We start from the raw sequence: 21,684 nt of genomic DNA on the forward strand, positions 1-21,684 counted from the left end.
TATCTAAACACAGATTAAGGACAATGGAGCAGGAGGATTAGCATTTCACTTGATGGCTGAACCTAAAATGACAAGCATGTCGACCACGACTAGTGCACGCAAGAGAAGGACCTGCAGCGAGCCAGTATGTTCTGCTACATGCTGTTATCTGATCTCTACATTGCGTAATACATGTTTGAATAGTTAATTGTTGTAACTATTTTTGCAATATTACCAGAATGCAGTTTTAGTGAAGCAGTCATCATTAGAAGATAGTCGCCAAAGCGACCCTGTGCAACATTATGATGTAAGTCTGCTTAGTACAAGTTCCATACATTGTCTTATTTATGCAACTTATTATTATCTTATATCTACATTGCATAATAAATGTTTGAATAGTTCACTGTTGTAACTATGTTTGCAATATTACTAGAATGCAGTTGTAATGAAGAAGTCCTTAGTAGAAGATAGAGCGCAAAAAAGGTTCGGCGTGAGCCTATGCAACGATATAATGTAAGTCTGCGCTTAGTACTTGTGACTATCTCATATCGACAATGCTTAATACATGTTTGCATAGTTCATCGTTTAACTCTTTTTGCATTATTATCGAATGCGGTTACGATGAAGCAATCTTCATTAGAAGAGAGGCCCACAAAAAGTTACGATCTTTGTTCGATGCATCCTCTCATAGCCGTCAACCTAGACCATTCTTTTCATCAAACATTGAACATCTCAAGGCTGTACTTTATAAAAGACATGGTATTGTCGCTTTAAGGTCTCAGTTGATATGTTGACCAAGAGTACACAAGATTCAATCAAGGCTATTGCCAAATGTCAACATGTTATTGATGCTGCTAATAAAAGTCCTCAATGATTCTATGTAATTTTTTTTATTTGGGCACATTAATTGCCTTGTAATTTTCCTAGTTATTTTATTTGTGTATGTAATTGTGTGTATCATTGATATCAGATTTTAGGCTCATGTAATTTAATGCAAGTTGACTAGTCAAACAACCAGGGCCCTATAACAGATTGGGCCGGCCCATTAATAGTAGTGTGGGACCCACTTTCATTTTGGGCCGGCTCACGTACTTACTGGGCCGGCCCGTTAACAGGAAAGTGGGACCCACCTGTGCTTTTGGCCCGGCCCACTGTCTTGTTGGGCCGGCCCACTTGCTACATGACGGACCCTACATACTAAATGGGCCGGCCCTTTAACAGGAAAGTGGGACCCACCTGCGTTTTTGGCCCGGCCCACTGTCTTGTTGGGCTGGCCCACTTGCTACATGGTGGACCCCACATACTAAATGGGCCGGCCCTTTAAGAGGAAAGAGGGACCCACCTGTGCTTTTGGCCCGGCCCACTAGCGTGTTGGGCCGGCCCACTTGCTATATGGTGGGCCCCACATACTAAATGGGTCGGCCCTTTAACTGGAAAGTGGGACCCACCTGTGTTTTTGGCCCGGCCCACTATCTTGTTGGGCCGCCCCACTTGCTATATGGTGGACCCCACGTACTAAATGGGCTGGCCCATTAACAGGAAAGTGGGACCCACCTGTGCTTTTGGCCCGGCCCACTGGCTTGGTGGGCCGGCCCATTTGATCTAATGTGGACCCCACGTACTAAATGGGCCAGCCCAATAGCAGGAAAGTGGGACCCACATGCTAATTGGGCCGGCCCAATAACATCGTGGGCCGGCCCACTTGCTTTAAGGTGGACCCCACATGGTAAATGGGCCGGCCCGATAACATGAAAGTGGGTCCCACATGTTTTGTGGGCCGGCCCTTTTGCCTGTTGACCGGTCAAACGAGTGCATTCGGCCCGGCCCACATGCTTAGTGGGCCGGCCCATTAATCTTTTGACCAGTCAACCTTAGAGGTTAGGCCCGGCCCACGTAACTAATGGACCAGCCCAGCTATATAGTTGACCTGTCAAACTAAGTCAGCTGGCCCGGCCCGCAAACTTAATGGGCCGGCCCGCTTAAGACGTGGGAGGCCTCGTGTGGGCCTACCATCCACCACGGGGTTTCAGCGGTTATCGCCGTTAACCGCCATTTAACGGCGTCTGCCACGTGGCAGTTTGCATGACGTCAGCAGTCAACGGGCTCCCGGAAACACTTCTGCAACGATCCGATTTTCCGTGGCGGAAGGGCACCCAAGCGCGATGGACCGAAAAATATGTGGTAGGACTTTGCGTGACGCAGTTTCGACAACAGAACCCATATCGTCGGGTTAGGCCCATAGGCGACGAAAAATACCCCTTAGCGGACGATTTTGAGACGTTGTCTATCAGAACTTTTCTTGTAGTGTGGAGGCCCAACAGTGTCTACATGAATAGAAGCGTGCGTAGAGATTAAGGCGGCGCAGGAGGGGCACCAGGGCGCCCTCCCCACCTGGCGGCGCGGCCAGGCCTGGGCCCGCGCCCAGGTGTGGTGTGGTGACCCCCTGGCCCGCCTCCGACTCTCCTTCGGTGTTCTTGAGTCTTCCGGGAAAAATAAGATGTTGGGTCTTCGTTTCGTCAAATTTCGAGAATATTGCCCGAACAACCTTTCTGGAACCAAAAACAGCAGAAAAAAGGAACTGGCACTTCGGCATCTTGTTAATAGGTTAGTTCCGGAAAATGCATGAAATCATTATAAAGTGTGAGCAAAACATGTAGGTATTGTCATAAAACAAGCATGGAGCATCAGAAATTATAGGTACGTTGGAGACGTATCAAGCCACTAGTCCATTGGTGAGAGTCTGCCCAACAAGATTGAAAGATAAAACACCACATACTTCCTCATGAGCTATAAAACATTGACACAAATAAGAGATAATAACTTTTGAATTTTTTAAAGGTAGCACATGAAGTATTTATTTGGAATGGCAGAGAAATACCACATAGTAGGTAGGTATGGTGGACACACATGACATAGGTTTTGGCTCAAGGTTTTGGATGCACGAGAAGCATTCCCTCTCAGTACGAGGCTTTGGCTAGCAAGGTTGTTTGAAGCAAACACAAGTATGAACCGGTATAGAAAAACTTACATAAGAACATATTGCAAGCATTATAAGACTCTAGACTGTCTTCCTTGTTGCTCAAACACTTTTACCATAAAATATCTAGACCTTAGAGAGACCAATCATGCAAACCAATTTCAACAAGCTCTACGGTAGTTCTCCACTAATAGGTTTAAACTACATGATGCATGAGCTTAGACATGATCTACTTGAGAGCTCAAAACAATTGCCAAGTATCAAATTATTCAAGACAATATGAAGCATTTTCTGTTTCCAACCAAATAGCAATAAATGCAATAGCTTCCAACTTTTGTCATGAACATTAAAAGTAAAACTAAGAACACCAGTGTTCATATGAAAAAGCAGAGCGTGTCTCTCTCCCAGACAAAGATTGCTAGGATCCGAATTTATTCAAACACAAACAAAAATAAAAGCACACAGACGCTCCAAGTAAAGCACATAAGATGTGACCGAATAAAAATATAGTTTCACTAGAGGTGACCTGATAAGTTGTTGATGAAGAAGGGGATGCCTTGGGCATCCCCAAGCTTAGACGCTTGAGTCTTCTTGAAATATGCAGGGATGAACCACGGGGGCATCCCCAAGCTTATACTTTTCACTCTTCTTGATCATATATCATCCTCCTCCCTTGACCCTTGAAAACTTCTGCCACACCAAACTTCTCATAAACTTCATTAGAGGGGTTAGTACTCAAAAAAACTTTAATCCACTTTAGTCCTGTAGTGACACATTGCAAGAACTCAATAAAACATTAGCTATAGCTCTCCACATCTAGAAAGCCTTGCTTAAAGTCCACAAGAGACAATGCAAAAAACAGAGACAAAATCTGTCAAAACAGAACAGCCAGTAAAGACGATTTTTTTAGAGGTACTTCCGTTGCTCAAATCAGAAAACTCAAAACTAATGAAAGTTGCGTACATATCTGAGGAACACGCATGAAAATTGGCAGATTTTTCTGACTTTCCTACATAGAGACCTACTCAAATTCGTGACAGATAGAAATCTGTTTCTGCGCAGAAATCCAAATCTAGTATCAACCTTCTATTAGAGACTTTACTTGGCACAAAATTGCAATAAAATAAAGATAAGGAGTGGTTGCTACAGTAGTAACAACTTCCAAGACACAACAAAACAGTAGAAAAATAAAAACATGGGTTATCACCCAAGAAGTGCTTTCTTTATAGCCATTAAGATGGGCTCAGTAATTTTAATGATGCTCACATAAGGATGAGAGTTGAAGCAAAGCGAGCATCAAAAAGCAAGTACAAAACACATTTAAGTCTAACCCACTTCCTATGCATAGGAATCTTGTACACAAATAAATTCATGAAGAACAAAGTGACAAGCATTGGAAGATAAAACAAGAGTAACTTCAAAATTTTCAGCATGTAGAGAGGTGTTTTAGTACCATGCAAATTTCTACAACAATATTTTCCTCTCTCATAATAATTTTCAGTAGTTTCATGAACAAACTCAACAATATAACTATCACATAAAGCATGTTTCTCATGATCCATAAACACATATTTTTTATCAAACTCAAAAATAATGGGATTAAAACTTTCAAACCCACTTTTATCAATAATATAACAAGATGATTGATCAATCTCAAAAGATATGGGACTCCTAGAATAAGTCAAGATCTCTCCAATCCCATTTTCATTAGTAGTACAATTAATATTATCAAGTAACATAGGACCATCATCTAGAGCTTTATCATAAACATTTGCCAAGCAACACTCTTTAGTACCATGCATTTCGACATCAGGCACAAACAAAGCATTATCATAAGATTTATCAAAATAGCATGTATTATCATAGATAACAGTAGCATAATTATTCTCACAAGTTTTACTAATAGGTAATATTTCAAGAGAATCCACATGAACATAACATTCATCCCCCTTTGGTAAGCATGGAGGACAATCAAATAGTGTAAGAGATAAAGAGTTACTCTCATTAGAAGGTTGGCATGGGTAGCTAATCCATTCTTCCTCCTTTTGTTCATCACTCTCCTCCTCTTTTTCATCCAATGAGCTTTCAGGTTCATCAATCTCCTCCTCTTTTTCATCCAATGAGCTTTCAGGTTCATCAATTTCTTCTTTCACAAGTTTCTGCAAATTGTGAGTGCATTCTTGTGCATTAATGAGTCTCTCTTTATAATCAATGATATAAGGATTATCGCTATAACTTTCTATGCAAAAATTAAGGATAGAAGAGACATAATCTTTAAGGTCCTTACAAGCAACACAAGTTTCATAATTTTTAACCATGAAGGATTCTATCTCAGAGGCTCCCATAAATAAGACAAATTGTTCTACCTCTTCGAACCCAAGATGAATATAGTTATTCCAATTGTAGTTCATAATTAAAACTTCTTTACTAAAGCCACATTGGAATTTAAGATGTTTAGTATCCCGTTGAGAGCAACAGTTTATATCATGGCGTTTAACCAAGATTTTAGCAATTATATTCAATTTTTTTAACAGAGCACTCATCACTTCTCCCTTTCTTGATTCTCTATAATTATTATATAATTCTATAAGCTCCAACATGGTTATGCGTTCTTCCATAACAACAATTTTTAATTTTTCATTTTTTCAAATATTTATGGATTTTTGGGTATATAAGAAAAATAAAACAAGACAAAAACAAACTGGACAAAAGTAAACTAAGCAAAATAATACTAGACAGAAATAAACTAAGAACAAATAAACTAGACAAAAGTAAACAAAGCAAAACAAAATAAAATAGAATAAAAACAGAGAGAGAGGTAGAGTGTACTCCCCAGGTGAACTTATGAGTAGAGCTATGCCTCCTCGGCAACGGCGCCAGAAAATAGTCTTGATAACCCACAAATATAGGGGATCGCAACAGTCTTCGAGGGAAGTAAAACCCAAATTTATTGATTCGACACAAGGGAAGGTAAAGAATACTTATAAGCCTTAACAACTGAGTTGTCAATTCAGCTGCACCTGGAAAAGCACTAGTAACAGGGGTGATGTGAAAGCAGCAGTAATATGAGAGCAATAGTAACAAGAATACAAAAAGAATAAAGAATACGTAGGCAATGGCACCAGAAAATAGTTGATACTACTTCCAATGACATGTAGAACAAGTATATGATGATGAAATATGGACCGGGGTTCCCAGCTATCTTCACTAGTGGTAACTCTCCAATAACAAGTGTTGGGTGAACAAATTACAGTTGGGCAATTGATAGGATTGAAAGCATTAAGACAGAAGATCAAGATTATTAATCATGTAGGCATGTTTTCCATATATAGTCATACGTGCTCGCAATGAGAAACTTGCATAACATCTTTTGTCCTACCAGCCGGTGGCAGCCGGGCCTCAAGGGAATCTACTGGTAATTAAGGTACTCCTTTTAATAGAGCACCGGAGCAAAGCATTAACACTTGGTGAAAACATGTGATCCTCATACCTAAGCCTTCCTCCAGCTTATCCCAGTTCTTTGTCACTCTGGGGCCTCGGGTTCCGGACATAGACATGTGCAAACAACTTGTAGATACAATCTAAGCAATACATATAGAACTTAAATCTAAGATCATGCCACTCGTGCACTAGTGACAAGCATTAAACACAACGAGATTGCAGCAACAATAACTTCACAAACTTATATAGATAGACCGATCATAATGTAACAATTCATCGGATCCCAACAAACACAGCACCGATTACATCAGATGAATCTCAATCATGTAAGGCAGCTCATGAGATCATTGTATAGAGAGTACCAACTAGCTACTGCTAGAACCCGTACTCCTTGGGGGAACTACTCACGGAGCATGATGGAGGCGGTGGAGTTGATGGAGATGGCTTCCGGGGGCACTTCCCCGTCCCGGCGGCGTGCCGGAACAGAGATTCTGTCCCCCGAATTGGAGTTTCGCGATGGCGGCGGCGCCCCTGGAGTCTTTCTGGAGTTTCGTCAATTGGTATCGGGTTTTTAGGTCTCGAGGGATTTTATAGGCGAAGAGGCGGCGCAAGGGGGTGCCTGGGGGTCCCACCCCATAGGCTGGCGCCCCCCCCCTCTAGGCCGCGCCGCCCTGTGGTCTGGGGGCCCTGGGCCTCCTCTCCGGCTCCCCTTCGGTGTTCTGGTCCGTCTCGGTGAAATAAGATGTTTGGCTTTTGTTTCGTCGAATTCCGAGAATATTGCCCGAACAACTTTTCTGGAACCAAAAACAACAGAAAACAGGAACTGGCACTGTGGCATCTTGTTAATAGGTTAGTTCCGGAAAATGCATAAAATCATTATAAAGTGTGAGCAAAACATGTAGGTATTGTCATAAAACTAGCATGGAACATCAGAAATTATTGATACGTTGGAGACGTATCATTGCGCCGCAGAATCTAATGGTCTTGTTCTGCAAGAAATCCTTGAGAAGTTGTGGCACTTCATCAGCCCAACAAATTAGGAAGAACAAATTCTTGGTCACCACCGAGTGTTGAAGAACGGCGGCACGCTGATTATCTCTACCCTCGCGATGGTTGGTGAACTCGCAGTCCAGTCCCACGCACTTGATTGGTGCGGTGTGATACGTCTCCGACGTATCGATAATTTCTTATGTTCCATGCTTGTTTTATGACAATACCTACATGTTTTGTTCACACTTTGTATCATTTTTATGTGTTTTCCGGAACTAACCTATTGACGAGATGCCGAAGTGTCAGTTCCTGTTTTCTGCTGTTTTTGGTTTCAGAAATCCTAGTAAGGAAATATTCTCGGAATTGGACGAAATCAACGCCCAGAGTCTTAGAATTGGACGAAGCTTCCAGAACACCCGAGAGGAACCAGAGGAGGTCCACAGGGGGCCCACACATGTGGCTGTTGCGGCCCAGGCCTTGGCCGCGCCGCCCTATTGTGTGGCGGCTCCGTACCCCCTCCGACTCCGCCTCTTCGCCTATATAAAGGTCCCTGACCTAAATCTTCGATACGGAAAAGCGACGATACGAGAAACCATCCAGAGCCATCGCCATCGCGAAGCCAAGATCTGGGGGACAGGAGTCTCTGTTCCGGCACGCCGCCGGGACGGGGAAGTGCCCCCGGAAGGCTTCTCCATCGACACCACCGCCATCTTCATCAACGCTGCTGTCTCCCATGAGGAGGGAGTAGTTCTCCATCGAGGCTAAGGGCTGTATCGGTAGCTATGTGGTTAATCTCTCTCCTATGTACTTCAATACAATAATCTCATGAGCTGCCTTACATGATTGAGATTCATATGATGATGCTTGTAATCTAGATGTCATTATGCTAGTTAAGTGGATTTTACTTATGTGATCTCCGGAGACTCCTTGTCCCACGTGTGTAAAGGTGACAGTGTGTGCACCGTGTGGGTCTCTTAGGCTATATTTCACAGAATACTTATTCACTGTTATGAATAGCATAGTGAAGTGCTTATTTATATCCCTTTATGATTACAATGTGTTTTGTATCACTATTAATCTATGTGTTACTCTAGTGATGTTATTAAAGTACTCTATTCCTCCTGCACGGTGTAAAGGTGACAGTGTGTGCATCGTGTAGTACTTGGCGTAGGTTATGATTGTAATCTCTTGTAGATTATGAAGTTAATTATTGCTATGATAGTAAATATGTGATTTATGCCTCCTTCATAGTGTGATGGTGACAGTGTGCATGCTATGTTAGTACTTGGTGTAATTGCAATGATCTATCATGCACTCTAAGGTTATTTAAATATGAATATCGAATATTGTGGAGCTTGTTAACTCCGGCATTGAGGGTTCGTGTAATCCTACGCAATTAGTGGTGTTCATCATCCAACAAGAGAGTGTAGAGTATAGCATTTATTTATTCTGTTATGTGATCAATGTTGAGAGTGTCCACTAGTGAAAGTATGATCCCTAGGCCTTGTTCCCAAATACTGCAATCATCGCTTGTTCTTGTTTTACCGCATGTATCGCCTGCAATATTACCACCATCAACCACACGCCAGTTGTAGCATCAAGCTATTTTCTGGTGCCGTTACTACTGCTCATATACATTCATACCACCTGTATTTCACTATCTCTTCGCCGAACTAGTGCACCTATACATCTGACAAGTGTATTAGGTGTGTTGGGGACACAAGAGACTTCTTGCTTTGTGGTTGCAGGGTTGCATGAGAGGGATATCTTTGACCTCTTCCTCCCTGAGTTCGATAAACCTTGGGTGATCCACTTAAGGGAAACTTGCTGCTGTTCTACAAACCTCTGCTCTTGGAGGCCCAACACTGTCTACAAGAATAGAAGCACCCGTAGACATCACGGTGATACGTCTCCAACGTATCGATAATTTCTTATGTTCCATGCTACTTTATTGATGATATCTACATGTTTTATGCACACTTTATGTCATATTTATGCATTTTTCAGCACTAACCTATTAACGAGATGCCGAAGAGCCAGTTGCTGTTTTCTGCTGTTTTTGGTTTTAGAAATCCTAGTAAGGAAATATTCTCGAAATTGGACGAAATCAACGCCCAGGATCTTATTTTTCCACGAAGCTTCCAGAAGTCCGGAGAGGAAACGAAGTGGGGCGACGAGGCAACCACACACCAGGGCGGCGCGGCCCAGGCCCTGGCCGCGCCGGCCTGTGGTGTGGGCCCCTTGTGGCGCCCCCTGAACTACCCTTCCGCCTACTTAAGCCTTCGTCGAGAATAACTCCAGTACCGAGAGCCACGATACGGAAAACCTTCCAGAGACGCCGCCGCCGCCAATCCCATCTCGGGGGATTCAGGAGATCGCTTCCGGCACCCTGCCGGAGAGGGGAATCATCTCCCGGAGGACTCTTCACCGCCATGGTCGCCTCCGGAGTGATGAGTGAGTTGTTCACCCCTGGACTATGGGTCCATAGCAGTAGCTAGATGGTCGCCTTCTCCTAATTGTGCTATCATTGTTGGATCTTGTGAGCTGCCTAACATGATCAAGATCATCTATCTGTAATGCTACATGTTGCGTTTGTTGGGATCCGATGAATAAGTGAATGCTATGTTATGTTGATTATCAATATCATCTATGTGTTGTTTATGATCTTGCATGCTCTCCGTTGCTAGTAGAGGCTCTGGCCAAGTTGATACTTGTAACTCCAAGAGGGAGTATTTATGCTCGATAGTGGGTTCATGTCTCCATTAAATCTGGGGGAGTGATAGCAACCCCTAAGGTTGTGGATGTGCTGTTGCCACTAGGGATAAAACATCAATGCTATGTCCAAGGATATATTTGTTGATTACATTACGCACCATACTTAATGCAATTGTCTGTTGTTTGCAACTTAATACTGGAGGGGGGTTCGGATGATAACCTGAAGGTGGACTTTTTAGGCATAGATGCATGCTGGATAGCGGTCTATGTACTTTGTCGTAAATCTCACAATACTCATCATAACATGTATGTGCATGGTCATGCCCTCTTTATTTGTCAATTGGCCAACTGTAATTTGTTCACCCAACATGCTTATTCTTATCGGAGAGACACCTCTAGTGAACTGTGGACCCCGGTCCATTCTTTTACATCGAATACAATCTACTGCAATACTCGTTCTACTGTTCTCTGCAAACATCATCATCCACACTATACATCTAATCCTTTGTTACAGCAAGCCGGTGAGATTGACAACCTCACTGTTACGTTGGGACAAAGTATCTTGGTTGTGTTGTGCAGGTTCCACGTTGGCGCCGGAATCCCTGGTGTTGCGCCGCACTACACTCCGCCGCCATCAACCTTCAACGTGCTTCTTGGCTCCTACTGGTTCGATAAACCTTGGTTTCTTACTGAGGGAAAACTTACCGCTGTACGCATCACACCTTCCTCTTGGGGTTCCCAACGAACGCGTGCTGTACGCGTATCATGCGACGTCGAGGAAATTTCTTTTGATGGCGCGGATCCACCTCTCCACCCTTGAACCTTGATGCACGGAGAGTGACCGTGATCTTGAAGTGCATCTCTTCGGCGGTGAGGTAGTACACCCAAGATCGAGATAGAGAGAGGGTACGCGCGAGCTGCTCCATTGGGGTCGGGGCTAGAGAGAGCTCTTTGGGAGAGCTGGCTAATGGAGGATGTGAAGATGTGGCTAATTGAGCAGATGTGAATATGCATATATATGCGAGGGAGGTGAACAGGCTAGACACCAGGTGATCAATTCCCGTGGCCGGCCGATGGCGGCGATGCAACTTCCGATCGGATCGATTTTCGTGTGCCGATGCAACTTTCGACGACGATCAGTAATGGCGACGACGGTCCAGTTCCGCGCGGGAATCGAATGGTTTGACTTTAGTCTCAGCTCGTGTCACCAACCGGAACTAAAGGGGGTGCGAGCAGGCGCAGGGGCATTAGTCCCGGCTTGCATCCCAACCCGGGACTAGATGCCCATAAAAACCAAGACTGATGGTTACCGCACCATGGGGCGGTTTCGGGGTGACGTGTCTGGGCCATTAGTCCCGGCCCAGGGCATGCCCGGGACTAAAGGCCTGGACGAAAGACATGTTTTCTACTAACCAAATGGGGAACACTTATTTATCTAAGTATTCTCTTGTAAATAATGGATAACATATATTCACTCATTAGTACTAGTGAGACTGAAGCCTAGAAACCATCCCTCATTCCATTCAACCCTACATCTACACCCATTTTATTTTACTTTAAGTTTTATTTTACTTTGCCTTGTTTTATTATTGTTATTATTCGAAGAAACTTCATTTTTTTTGGTTGATTACAATAGTTCCGTAGAAACATATAGAATATGCTATTTTCAAACCACGTTTTTGGGTGTGAACGTGGCTATAGTGACAATGCAGCTGCAAGGTTGTGTGGTGTCCATTATGCAAAACTCCCGTGAGATTAATCTTTTAATAAATGCTTGTTGTTGTTAAGCACTGCAATTACCCTATGTTTGTTGGTGCAGAAAACCCATACATCACTGCACACATTCCTCTTATCTATTGGAAATGCCGATTATGGTATTTCTACTCATTTCTTGGTGTAAATTGATTTGGTAGATTGTTGGTGCAGGAACAATCTTCAACTTTTTCTCTTGCAGGCATGCAAATCTTCTCTATCTACTGAATTGATAAATGGTTCACCTTTATACAAAATTATTTGCTAACTAGAATGATCCATCAATTGCATGCATGCCATTAATCAGCGTATGTTGTGAAACTGAAGCAGACTAGAGCTTTGTGTTTTGTGCATTTTACTGATTGTGTTAGGCTGGTTCAGATTGAAATTTGTTTGTGCTTTATCATTTGGCCTAATTTTTGCTTGAGAGGTTAGCTCTTTAGGGCGTTCATGATTATAGTAGAAAAATATTGGCTGGAAAATTCGTCTGCTCTATCTTATGTGGCACTTTCTGTGGGTTTTTTGGTCCTGTCAAGTAAAATCGCACGCAATGTATTAGCTTGGTCTATATCCACCTCTTGCATGTTCTAATATTAGATGCTGGATGTACACAAAGTTGTACTAACCCCTTTTTCTTTTCTTAAGCAGTGATGGTTTACTTAGTACTTACCATTTCTTTCTCTTTGCAGGGCTGGTGAAAAAACTCCTGCAACACAAATCTGTTGCGGTCAGAAACCCACCGGCAAGCAGCGACGGGCAACACAGTAGAGCCGGGAGGCTCCCAGGACTGCGGCTGGCCCTGGTCCCTCCGAGCGACGGCCCGCAAAGACTCGGCACGCACGTCCGATGCTGGTGCAAGGGCGTGCCACCTGACCTATACCTGGTCAGGAAGGTGATGGAGATGCCTCGCTTAGTTTCCTGCATGGCATACACGTAAACATTAAATACGAGCCTCGATCGGCTCTCAGGTTGTCCTGTGAATCGGCTCAAAGAGCCGATCCACCCATGATTCGCACGAGGTGTACGAATATATGGTGGTCCTGCTTGATCAATATAAAGCTAAAGCGATCTACTACGATTTAGGGTTTTCACCACATAATCGGAACATCCTACTCGTGATTGAGCCTCGCGGCCACGCACGGTGTTCGTAAACCGACCCTAGGCAAGACCTAAAAACCAACACGAGGTTGATCCCCGGAACATCCTGTCTAGGGCTAGCAAACTACACCCTACGCGCCACTGGATCCTTCAATCCGTTTGTAAGGCCTAACTATGCAGATATTAAACTAATCCTTGAAGAACAAGGAGCAACCATAACGGATCGGATCTACTAAATAATGATCAAGCGGGGTGCCGCCCCTACACCTAAGATAGGCGTAAGGGCGGCTAGACGTCTCAGGGTTGCACGACGATAGCATATGATACGATGAACAATGCTAACCCTAACACGTCTAAGATAACTACGTTGCTCGCCATCAAAAAGGCTTCAGTACGAGCAACGCATGAACAGCGAATAAACGTGTACTGCCTAGATCGCAAGATGCGATCTAGGCAGCATGATGCTTACCCGGAAGAAACCCTCGAGACAAGGGAGTTGGCGATGCGCCTAGATTGGTTTGTGGTGAACGTGATTGTTGTTTATTTCATAAACCCTAGATACATATTTATAGTCCGTAGACTTTCTAACGTGGGAATAATCCCAACCGTGCACGAGCCAAACTCTAACTAACCGACACGTATCCTACTATATTACAGATACACGGGCAAACTAGCCCAAACTTTGCATATAAGGCCGATTCACGTATATTCTTCCATGTATATTCTTCAAGCCCATCTTGATCGCGGCCCACCCCTGATTCGGTCAAATTCTGGTGATAACACATGCCCCCCTGGTTTTGGAATTCATAATTCCAAAATCACTCTGCTTTTTCTTCGTCGGGTCATGTCGTGGCAGAGCAGAACCGTCGCAGCATCCTTCATCATGATGCCTTGCCTTCTCAACTTCTCTGCAAGATCTGATAGCTTTAGCATCACTTCCTCGGAAACTGTAATGGCATTAAATCTCCACTAGGCTCCCCCTTATTTAACTGTGCCGAACGGTTCGCCACTTCACCCCCTTGCTCTGTTCCGGCTATCGGCACCTAAAAAACCCTCTTCCCCTGCAGCAATGTCATCCTCTTCCTCCATCTCCTCAGGCCTCTCTCTCCAGTCTTCCTCCTCAAGCGAGCAGGAGTGGAACTTTGATCATGTGCCAGACGGCCCACCTGAAGCACTCGTCGGGTCAGATGGTGACTTACCTCTGACCGATGGGGAAGACGACCTCAAGTTCCTCATCGAAGGGGAGCTGAAGAGCGAAAGCGAAGACGACCTCCACCCCTGGGCGAAACCCACCTCCTCCGACGGGGAGGAGGAAGAAGAAGAAGTAGAGGAAGAAGAGGAAAAGGAGGAGGATGATTCCTCCTCCTCCGCTGGGTATCCGCCGGCAAAGCGCTTCCGCGCTTGGGCGGACAGCGAGGATGATGATGATGACGAGGAAGAAGAAGCTACGGCCGAGGGCTGGGGTAGCAGCGACGAGGAACTCTCCGGAAGCAGCGCCGACGGCAGCGATGCCGACGACGAGGCCAGCGAGGACTAGTAAAGTAGGACTAGTAGCCCCTGAGCAATCGGCTCTTCTTTTGTTTTCCCTTTCTCGAGCAATCGGCTCTTCTTTTGTAAAAAACCCCTTTTATTATGAAGAAGAACTTCTCAGCTGATTCTATCCTCTCACCAAATTTACCGATTGCTAAAATAAGTCAACAAATTACGAGCCGATGGCAGCGCACCGGTCCTTGCCATGAAAACGCGAGCAGAGCCAACTCTATTGTTTACCCAAATGGTAATCTGTGGCCTGTCCGCAAGGGCAAAACCCAATTCCCCAAAGCGCCACTTGAACAGATCCAACCCACGGCCATACGAACCCCAGATGTCAATCGCACAGGTTCGCAACTGCAATGAATCCATGGGCAGCACCATCCAATGCCCACGCTATGGTTTCTAGCCTGAAGGTGATCCTTAACTGCCCCTTACTGTCCGAACATAGCGCCTTGTTCTACCTTTTCGCAGCAACAGAAACGGTTCTGACCCTGTAGATGATGACGGCTTCCCTTTCAGCAGCTCTAGTAGTCTTCTACTGCAACAACTCACCGCTTTCGAAGAAGGTTATGATGCAGGGTCAGCCGACGACACTCCAATCGGCTTCTAAAAACAGAGCATCTACCAGGCCAGCTGCCCCCCCGAGCCTCAGTCAAGGCGAGAATAGCGGTGAGGATGCACAGGTCAAACAAAGGGCTTTGAACTCAGGTAATCTGAGACAGCCACCAATGCAGAGTCAGCCAAACTTGCCCCCATTGATCACCTTTCCTCCGTTGAAAGCCGATATTGTAGACGAAACACCAACGGCTTAATGAGCAAAAGGCTGCCTCGCATGCCAAAACTGATGCTTCTGACAGTACTGCTGAACTGGCGCAAAGGGTTGGAAGTACTCGAAGAGAAAGTTCGGGCACCAAAAATCGGCTCATTGCGGCTGAGGAAGCTCTCATTGTTCACTCCTTCGAGGAAGCAGAAGGCCTCACAGCTGAACTGAAGACCGACTTGGTGGAAATCCGCGTCTTGAACATGCAACGGGTAGATCCTGTGTAATTATACTAGAGTCGATGGCTGTGCATCGGCTTTGTTTCTTAGCTCTAAAGTCGATGTCCGTGCATCGGCTGTATACCATGAAAAATTTTTACTGGCCGATTTTTTATCGGCCCCCCCAATATTTTACTGCACACATGTTCATCTACACATGTTCATCTGATTAGGTGCCCCCCGAGCCGAATCTGTCAGGTAACTGCAGATATTGGCTCTATAGTTAGCCAAGGCACTGTATTTGAGAGTCGGCTCCAGTAGGACCAATGCTGATTTTTTAGCTCATCAGCCGACGTAAAACCGCTGCCCATTAGATCGACGTTGAACACAGACAGAATGTGTGGTGAGGATAAATTTGGCCGATTGCTGGGATCGGCCTCCACGTTAATTGAATCGCTCATGAAGGTTTTTTGCAATGTTCCTCCATAAATCTTTGGGGCCGATCCCAAGGATCGGCCTTGCCACGTTTGTCCATAGGCTTGTTCTTGCTATATGGTCAGGCCGGTGGATAAGACCAGCCTAACCCCATCCTTTGTCACATCGATGCGCTCGCAGTCGTCCAAATTGATGCCTGAGAGTGGCTCTTGGCATGCTGTCTCCCAAGCGTTCATGCCAGCCGTTGAAATCTCGGCTGAGTCATCTGCATGGACGACCTCTACCTCATCTCCATCCCACTGTATTACGCATTGGTGCATCGTGGATGGAATGCAACAGTTGGCGTGGATCCAATCTCTTCCTAGCAGGACAGCATAGGTGCTCTTGCTATCGACAATAAAGAACGTCGTAGGGATGGTTTTCCTTCCTACGGTCAGATCCACGTTCAGAACACCTTGCGCATCAGATGCTTGGCCGTTGAAATCGCTCAGTGTCACGTTGGTCTTGATCAGATCCGAGCTAGAGCGTCCCAACCGACGTAGCATGGAGTATGGCATAATGTTGACTGCCGCTCCGGTGTCCACCAGCATCTTGTTGACAGGCTGCCCATTGATATAACCTCGCAAGTACAGGGCCTTCGGATATGCGTAGCTTCTTTCTCGTGGCTTCTCAAAGATAACCGGCCGTGGGCACGATCAAGTTGTGCCACGGGTGCCTCGTCTAATCCTGGAGCACTAAACTCCGTCGGAAGGATGAACACCATGTTTGTGCCAGCCGATGTTTCATCATCGGCTTTCCTTTGCTTGGGGCGCCACTCCATTTTTTGTGGTCGACCCTCTTCATCCAGGGTTCGCTGAATTTTCGCGGCCAGATCAGGCCGCGCCTTCCTTAGCGTGTGCAGGTATAACCTTTCGGCTTCCTCCAAGCCACGCGATCGGCTGAACCCTGGGCTTTTGTGACCGGCTGAGTCCTTCGGGGCACCTCCTTGGTCGGTGGTACCTGTCTTCTTCTTCTTCATCGTCGTCGTCCAAATCCACGAGAGCTTCCACCCGAGGGGCCTCCGCGTGCTTGTTCCGAGGTGGGAGAGGCCCTAGACGTTTGATCACGGACACGTTAGCTGCATCCTTCCTCTTGTCTACATTACGGCGGTTGCCGATTGTAGGCAATCGGCTCATTCTGAATCCCGGCGATGTACGAAGAAGGGGCAGTCCCAGTGCCTATCCTCGTCGTCTTGCTCTCTTAACCTTTCCTTGGCGTGGCGCTCATATCTCTCCTCGTCGCGATCATGCCGACGACGTCTCCTGGCGTCCCTAGCCAGACGATCTCTTTCATCATCGTCGTTGGGTCGTCGGCGTTGGTCATATTGACTCACATACTTGTTGAGGAGGTGATCAGAGAGAGGTCGCTGATATCTCACGTTCCTCACTTCTCCCTCTGTGATGTAGCGCTTGCCATCGTGATGGAGCCGATCGCGTGGAACGACTTCCTCTGTGTCCTTGCTACGAGAGCAGCTGCCCTCGTCTCCGTCCTTACCAGAGTGGTGTCCAGGTCCTACCGTGTTGATGTTGAACGAGAATCTTGGTGGCACCCTCCGGGGTAAGTGTACTCCACCATGTTAACGGCGGGGAAGGGGTGAGTGTCGACTTTCATGGCGTCTTGGTTGAAAATTAGACGTCCTTGTTCTATCGCCATTTGGATCTGCTGACGCCACACCCTGCAGTCGTTGGTGGTATGGGAGAACGAGTTATGCCATTTGCAGTATGGCTTTCCGTTCAGCTCCTGTACCGTGGGGATTTTGAGGCCTTCGGGTATCTTCACTGCTTCTCCTTGAGTAAGAGGTCGAAGATTTGCTCGATTTTAGTTACGTCAAAATCGAACCCTACGGGCGGACCTGGTGGCTTAACCCATTTGCGGGACACGGGGTTGCCCCCGAGTCCATTCAGCCTTGCTACCTCTTGATCTCCCGCAGCCTTCGTCTTCATCCGCCTCAACCAGGACTACCGCACGCTTGAATTTGTCCCTGGTACAAGTCTCGTGGCGCTGTTCATATAACGACAGTTTACGAACCATGTGCGCCGATGAAGGGTAGTCCGCTTGGGAGGCCATATCCTTGATTGGTGATGCAAGGCCCACCACCGCCAACTCGGCTGCTTCGTGGTCGGTCACACGAGCCGAAGACCATCGGTTCCTAACAAGTCTGCAGCGCCGGACGTATTCTGCCACGGTTTCTCCACGCTTCGACGTACTTGTGCTAGATCGGCAATGCCGGCCTCGGAAGCCTCGAGTGATACCGCATGTGGAACTGCTCTTCCAATCGCTTCCACGTCCGGATTGAGTCCGGTGGCAGCGATGTGTACCACCCGAAAGCCGATCTGTGAGGGTGAGCGAAGAACCTCACACGCAGCTCATCTCGCTGAGATCGTGCCCAGCTGTGCCAAATATCGGCTCACATGCTCGATGGAGCTGGAACCATCTGATCCATTAAACTTGGAGAAATCAGGGAGCCGATATTTGGGTGGTAGCGGGATCAACTCGTACTCGTTGGGGTACGGCTTGGAATAGCCGATTGTCCTCCTTTTCGGCACCATGCCGAATCTGGTCTCTCGAGGATGGTATCGATCTGATCCGCGGTCTTGGCTGCAGGAGTCGAACTACGAAGATTCGCGGAGTGGCATACTTAGCCAGCCATGCTTGCTTTTCCAGCTCCGAGCCAAGCTGCAGGAGCTGAGCTGCGGAGATTTGTCGGAGTGGCATACTTGGCTAGCCACGTCTCGCTTCTCAAGATCTGTTCTTGAAGTTCCTCCTGTTTTTCCAAGTCCCTGCTTTGTTGCGATCTGGTTTGTGAGTGCCCGATTCTGCGATGCGGCACGTCTGTGCACGTGTATCCGTGAGGGATCTCCTTAGGCGCCTCATGCAAGAACTGGTAGTCGCTAGGGTCACCACCGATCTTGTAGACGACGTATGCCGGTGAATTCGGCACTTCTGGTGCTGCCAACGCGAATGGCAGCGGTGGACGGGACTGGAATGGCATCTCTCCTTGGTAAGTCCCGAGAGCTGGTCCTGACGGAGAGTACTGATGCCTCATGATTTCCTGGATCACCCGAAGAGCGACACGCTCCAAAGTGTTCACCAGGCTCTCAGAATGGCGGTGCAGCGAGTGAGCTACCATGTAGTTAATCTCCTGACGCAGGGACCTGGTGCGTTCTTCTGACGGGGCGGAGAGGTCCACTCCATCGAGCGCGCCTTCAGGTGAGAACCCCTTCCACCTGACGCCATGTGAGCGGGTTCTGTGAAAAAAAAAAGCCGATGAGGTCGGCTTCGAGGATCGCTTTGACCTCGTCATACTTCTTCTTGAGCTCCTCGGTCAGATCCTCGTACGTGACTGGGGTGCCGTCCGCCATCTCAGATGTAGATGGCGATGCGGTTGATGTCGAAGACGGTCCCACCGGGCATGCCAGAATGTGTTGCGGTCAGAAACCCACCGGCGAGCAGCGACGGGCAACACAGTAGAGCCGGGAGGCTCCCAGGACTGCGGCTGGCCCTGGTCCCTCCGAGCGACGGCCCGCAAAGACTCGGCACGCACGTCTGATGCTGGTGCAAGGGCGTGCCACCTGACCTATACCTGGTCAGGAAGGTGATGGAGATGCCTCGCTTAGTTTCCTACATGGCATACACGTAAACATTAAATACGAGCCTCGATCGGCTCTCAGGTTGTCCTGTGAATCGGCTCAAAGAGCCGATCCACCCATGATTCGCACGAGGTGTACGAATATATGGTGGTCCTGCTTGATCAATATAAAGCTAAAGCGATCTACTACGATTTAGGGTTTTCACCACATAATCGGAACATCCTACTCGTGATTGAGCCTCGCGGCCACGCACGGTGTTCGTAAACCGACCCTAGGCAAGGCCTAAAAACCAACACGAGGTTGATCCCCGGAACATCCTGTCTAGGGCTAGCAAACTACACCCTACGCGCCACTGGATCCTTCAATCCGTTTGTAAGGCCTAACTATGCAGATATTAAACTAATCCTTGAAGAACAAGGAGCAACCATAACGGATCGGATCTACTAAATAATGATCAAGCGGGGTGCCGCCCCTACACCTAAGATAGGCGTAAGGGCGGCTAGACGTCTCAGGGTTGCACGACGATAGCATATGATACGATGAACAATGCTAACCCTAACACGTCTAAGATAACTACGTTGCTCGCCATCAAAAAGGCTTCAGTACGAGCAACGCATGAACAGCGAATAAACGTGTACTGCCTAGATCGCAAGATGTGATCTAGGCAGCATGATGCTTACCCGGAAGAAACCCTCGAGACAAGGGAGTTGGCGATGCGCCTAGATTGGTTTGTGGTGAACGTGATTGTTGTTTATTTCATAAACCCTAGATACATATTTATAGTCCGTAGACTTTCTAACGTGGGAATAATCCCAACCGTGCACGAGCCAAACTCTAACTAACCGACACGTATCCTACTATATTACAGATACACGGGCAAACTAGCCCAAACTTTGCATATAAGGCCGATTCACGTATATTCTTCCATGTATATTCTTCAAGCCCATCTTGATCGCGGCCCACCCCTGATTCGGTCAAATTCTGGTGATAACAAAATCTCCGTTGAGTGCACGCAAATTATGTATTTTGTGGAATAAATTTCGCCCCAAGGTTAGGTTGGTTGGTTTCTAATTATTTATATGATTATTAGTCATTCCTTTGAGTAGCAATACTTTTTTTTTCTCTTATGTTTGCCCTATGTTGTAAAGTTGTACAACCAGCTTCAAGAGTTCTGAAACATCAACTTATATATTTGTCAACGAAGAATTTAGGTAATGACCAATCAAAAAAAATATTTCTTAGAGTAGGAGGCAATGATGCTTCTCTTGTCATAATGGGAGAAAAGTTCATGTAATGACCATTAAGCCAACTCCATAGCTGCAAGAATATCTCGGTGCCAAACTGAATTGCCAAGTTATGTAGTATGTGCCTTTTCTTGCCTAACTTTTAATGTCAAGATACAAACCATGCATGATACATTCACTTAAATTGCTATGTTTCCAGTATGATTATACTTATGATAGCTGGAGCTTGTGGTTGCAACCTTCCTGCTACTTTTCTTTGTTAGGAACTATGTGTCATATTCTATTTTCATATTTGAATCATGAACTTGGGTTATCATATACAAATTACTATTGCAATTAATCTAAAGCTCTAGGGATATTGGTATTGCTCCTCATTGTAATTTGATTATGAGATAAAGTTCAAGTATTGTGCAAATTAAACATATAACAATTAAGATAAATCATTCTTATCTTTCCCTTTCTTGATTGAATTTCAACTAATTTTCTGATGTGATATACAAATGTCATATAACTGGCACCAACATGCAGAAATAGAGAATTTCATATTGATGAATGGAAAAAGGAGCTTTCCTTGTAGAACCTAATAGATGTCTCGAATTGGAGTTGTTATCCAACAACTTATATTATGCAATATTGAGCCTCATATTTTGTGACTTCTTCGTCAAATTATAATGTTGGGTCTATCAGCTCTACTATCGACTAGAGATGCCGCATGTGCTGTTGTCGAGGCCCTAGGATGAGAAGCACGCGAACTCAACTACCCACATGTCAAGGGCTTCGGTTATGTTCCTCTAGCCACGCGGTGTGTTGAACTCCATCCATATGACAATCATTTTTCATATCTTAAATCTACTTTAAATTCTTGCAAGTGTACCGACTGTGAGCCTATGTATGTAATGAAGTTTATGTTCAT

The sequence above is a fragment of the Lolium perenne genome, chromosome 7 (assembly GCF_019359855.2).
Source record: "Lolium perenne isolate Kyuss_39 chromosome 7, Kyuss_2.0, whole genome shotgun sequence".
NCBI classification, from domain to species: Eukaryota; Viridiplantae; Streptophyta; class Magnoliopsida; order Poales; family Poaceae; genus Lolium; species Lolium perenne.